This window comes from Nematolebias whitei, chromosome 17 (assembly GCF_014905685.2).
Source record: "Nematolebias whitei isolate Nwh7 chromosome 17, NemWhi1, whole genome shotgun sequence".
NCBI classification, from domain to species: Eukaryota; Metazoa; Chordata; class Actinopteri; order Cyprinodontiformes; family Rivulidae; genus Nematolebias; species Nematolebias whitei.
The window spans coordinates 40,515,451-40,520,174 of NC_056514.1; positions in this window are offsets into that span (position 1 = coordinate 40,515,451).

Genomic DNA, 4,724 nt, shown 5'->3' on the forward strand with positions numbered 1-4,724 from the left:
ACCTTCTCCTACTCCGCTCCTGTTTCCTGGAATATCTTGTAAAAAGACCTGAAGCTCTCGACCTTTGACCTCTCTAAGTGGCTTCAAACATCTGTTCAGTTCCTGAGAACAACCAACACAGACATGTTCCTGTTTTTAGTTTTCTACATTCCTTTACAATGTAGCTGCTTTTGTTTATTTTTTTAATTAAATTTTCTTTCATTTGTTTCTCAGTTTATATTAGTTCTTTTATGATGGTCTGTTGTCATCACTCTGTTAAATCAGGTCTCTGTTGTAAATGAGTCCGCGAGCCTCAGTGAGACTAACCTGTAGATAATTAATTAATTATAAATATCCTGATGCGCGCTCAATAATCCAGGTAGCAATAAGGTTGAATGAATAAAAAAAACATGTTTGATTATTATCTTTAGGCATATTAATTATATATTTATACATTTCAAAGACTGAATTTAGTTGATAAGACCACAGATTTGTTGGGAAATCTTTTACAGTTTGCGTGACGTGTCGTAGATTTTTCTTTACGCTTGGACCAGATCCAGGTCGTTCTGATCTCCATCCAGCCTGCGAGCTCAAGCAGCAGCGAACAGAGGGAAACATCTGCAGCAGGCCCGGCTGCTCGGAGCTCCGTCACTGGAAGTGACTTGTAAGCACAGAACGGCCCGGTGTCTTTTATCAGTATGTCAATAAGAGCCATCGAGGTCGGGGACACGTAAGCAGATCCGAACTGCAAACGTCTGGTTCTGATTTATTTCCTGTAAAGCTCCACGCTCTGCTGGATTTGGGTTTTGGGGTCAAAGTTCATGGCTTTTTGTTGAGTTTCTGAACTTTAATCCAGCGTCAGAGGAAACGTTGTAGATGATGGTTTCAGCAGCAGATTGATCCACGTGTGACGATGCCGTGATTTGTTGCTTCATGTTTTCCACACGAATCAAAGCGCGGCTGTTCCTCACCCAGTGAAACCGACTCCCAAGTTCATCCCGTACGTCGGCTGGACTCTGCAGGAATGATCCTGCAGGCTGCTTTTGTTTTCTGAGCTCAGCTGCTTTAGTCTCCGAGCAGCAGCGACAGAGTCAGACTGAGAACAGATTCAGTTTCTTCACAGAAACAGCTGCAGGTTCTGGACGTCACATGGTACCGCTCTGACCCATGAAGGTTTTCCCTCCAGCTCATCAAAACGCTGTCTGGCACTTTTTGCCTTCTTGTTGTCTTAATGTTCTGTGGCTTATCTCAGTAATCGTGAGCACTTTGATTCATATCCAGATGTTCCTCAGGGATTTGTAAACAATGCTCGGATTGATTCAACTCTTCTCAACATTTTAGCTGGAAAACAAGACGTTTCTTTTAACATACAGTCGTGTTTAAAATAGTACAAGTCCAACTAAACTAACCAGATCAATCAGTGTTTTAGGTAGGAATCATATTACCACATGGTAAATAATTCACCAGCAGGTGTAGTAGAGCCATAGAAAACCAGCAGAACCAGTATCAGTAAACACGCTCCCGAGTCTGTGTAATTGGAAATTGATTGAAAGAGGCTCGCTCCAAAAAAAATGCAGTGTGGAGTTCAGTTAATGAGGTCGTTCTGTGAAGAAACGTGTCGATCCGGTGGCTCTTCAGGATGAACCAGCGCTGAACGTGCATTTCTCTCCAAGGGTCGTTCCAGGCGTTGATCAGAAGAACGGCGTACTTTGATTAAATCGTTGGTTAGAGGGGGAAACGTATGAAGAAGTGCAGAAAACGATAGGCTGCTCGGCTAAAATCATCTCCAGCGCTTTAAAGTGGAAAGCAAAACCAGAGAGACCTGGAAGAGAATGAAAGACTTGTGTTCGAATGGATCCAAGAAGAGCCAGAAAGGCAAAGACTCGGCCAGTGATGAGCTCCAGGGTGATCAAAGAAGGTCTGAAGTTAACGATGAGGGCTGTGACCGCTGGAAGACGCCAGTGCTGACGAGGAGAACGTTTGCCAAAGGACACATCAACTGGCCTACAAAGAAACAGAAGCACCGTGTGGACTGATTGATTGTTCTTGTTGGGTCTCGGGCCGCAGACGGTTTGAATTCAAGCCACAGTTCTCTGGAGACGGTGCAGCGCGGTGGTTCAAGCATTGTGTCAGGGAGATGGTTCTCTTACTGCGGTGTTGATTCTATCACATACAAGGGATCATGGATTAGTTTGCATATATTAATACGCTTGAAGGGATTATGTTGCCTCAAGCCCAAGAGGAAATGACCTTGAAATGGGTGTTTCAACAAGACAACGACCCCAAACACCCCCAGTTGGTGAGCAGCGTCTTGGTTCCAGGTCAACCAAGTCAAAGTTATGGAGCGGCCAGTCCAACCCCGGGACCTCAGTCCAGTTGAAAACTTGTGGGGTGACGTGAAAAATGTTGTTCCAAACCAAGAAATGCAGAGAAATTGTGGAATGTTGTCAAACCACCGTGGGCTGGAATACCTGTGGACAGGTGCCAGGCGCTGGTTGACTCCGTGCAACACAGACCAGTTCAGTGGTTACACAAGTAAAGGTTAGTTTGGAATAAATCCTGAAGTTTTCAGTTTATACAGTAAATATGAGTTTGTAAGGTAAAATGCAGACGCTGTGAGTTTTTCAATTTTCTTAATTTTCTGTAAAATTAAACATTTTATACGTTTTTCTTCATGGCTTCATTTAGAATATAACGTGTGGTGTGTTCCCAATGCATGGAAATAAAAACTATTTTAAGGATTTTGAGCTTCACTCACATTTATAAACGCTGCTCTTATTTCGAACACGACTGTAAAAGTGTTGTCTGCCGTTAAAAGACGGGCGGAGTGAGCAGACAGGTGCTGCGTATCGTCATCACCGAGTCCAGACCTCAGTCCATGCTCCTCCTGCGTGTCCTTGGCTCCACAGCAGTTTCTGCTGCAATACAGCAGCTCACGCTGCCAGGGTTCAGCTCCCAGGGTTCAGCTCCCAGGGTTCAGCTCCCAGGGTTCAGCTCCCAGGATTCAGCTCCCAGGGTTCAGTTCCCAGGGTTCAGTTCCCAGGGTTCAGCTCCCAGGGTTCAGTTCCCAGGGTTCAGCTCCCAGGGTTCAGTTCCCAGGGTTCAGCTCCCAGGGTTCAGCTCCCAGGGTTCAGTTCCCAGGGTTCAGTTCCCAGGGTTCAGCTCCCAGGGTTCAGCTCCCAGGGTTCAGCTCCCAGGCTTGTCATTGAAAAATAAAAACCACTCGTTCTGCATGCTCTCATTAGATCTGGAAACCACACGATGTGATACAACACACGACCTGTTCTGCTGATTATACAAATCTGAGATTAGAGATGATGAAATGCAAGAACACTCTCCAGGTGGGGGTCTGAGAGGGAATAAAATCCCTCCAGAGAGTCCTGGGTCTGCCCTGGAAAACCGTGTCCAGGAGGCGTTCTAATCAGATGCCTGAGGCTTCTCAGGTGGCTCTTTTCGATGAGGAGGAGCAGCAGCTGTACTCTGAGCTCCTCCAGATGATGGAGCTCCTCACCTCATCTCTCAGGCTGAGCTCAGCCACCTCGCAGGCGAAGCTCATTTCAGCTGCTCCAGGATTTTTCAGTCCTGATCTATCCATCAGGACCATAGGCGATGTTTGGAATCTAGACAAGCCAGTAAGTCCAGAGCTTCAAATCATCTCAGCACCTTCTTCACCACAACAGACCAGAGCAACACCCTGATTACAGCAGATGATACGTTTCTGTTGATCCAGGACATCCAGATACTTGAACGCTGCTGCTTGAGGCAGGTTTTTCATGCCGACTCTCGTCGCAGCTGCTTCACCCAGTAATCACCGAAGTCCACGGTTCACAGATGCCAACAGAACCGTATCGTTTGCAAAAAGCAAAAATGAGACCCTGTCGTTACCAGTCCAGATCTTCTTTTCTTGAGATCCTGTCCATGAATTCCCTCTATCTGTTCCCCCTCCAAAACCGTAAGCCTCGTCCAGGTCCACTAAACACTTGCACTGGATAATTTAATTATCATTAATCAAATAAACCACAAAAGGAAGCGGGACATTTTTAATCCTTGCAGCTTTGAAAACGGACGTACAAGATGTTACACCAAGTCCTGATCACAAGGTCTGCCCGCGGACAACGAGTTGGGAACAGCTTAAATCCCAGTTACCAACAGAGGCGAGGTCAAGACGACCTCTGCTTCAGCTCACAGCTGTTGAAGGCGCCACAAATGATCAATTATCAGTTATCAGGCTCCTCTCTGAATAGACAGACTCTCTTAACCTCCTACCTTAATTTAACATCAGTAAGTGAAAACATCCATGACCTTTACATAACTTCATCAACCTGGACAACCACACTTCCAGCCACAGTGCACGTGTTCGGTTTTTGTTTTAAGACCTGGAGTTTGCTTTTATTCAATAAAATCAATTATTGATAAACCCCTGAGTTCTGCTGGAAGTGCAGTCGCTTTTATGAGCTGTGAAGTTCTAGATGTGGTCAAGGGGCTGAATAAAGTCTTGAAGAGCATTTCCCGTGCATCGTGACGGCACAAACGGATTATTTAGTGCTGCTGTTTTCTAGCTTTGCTGTTTCTGCACCTGACAGATGTGAACTTATTCCAGATGTGAACTTATTCCAGACGTGAACTTATTCCAGACGTGAACTTATTCCAGACGTGAATTTATTCCAGACGTGAACTTATGCCAGACGTGAATTTATTCCAGACGTGAACTTGTGCCAGACGTGAACTTGTGCCAGACGTGAACT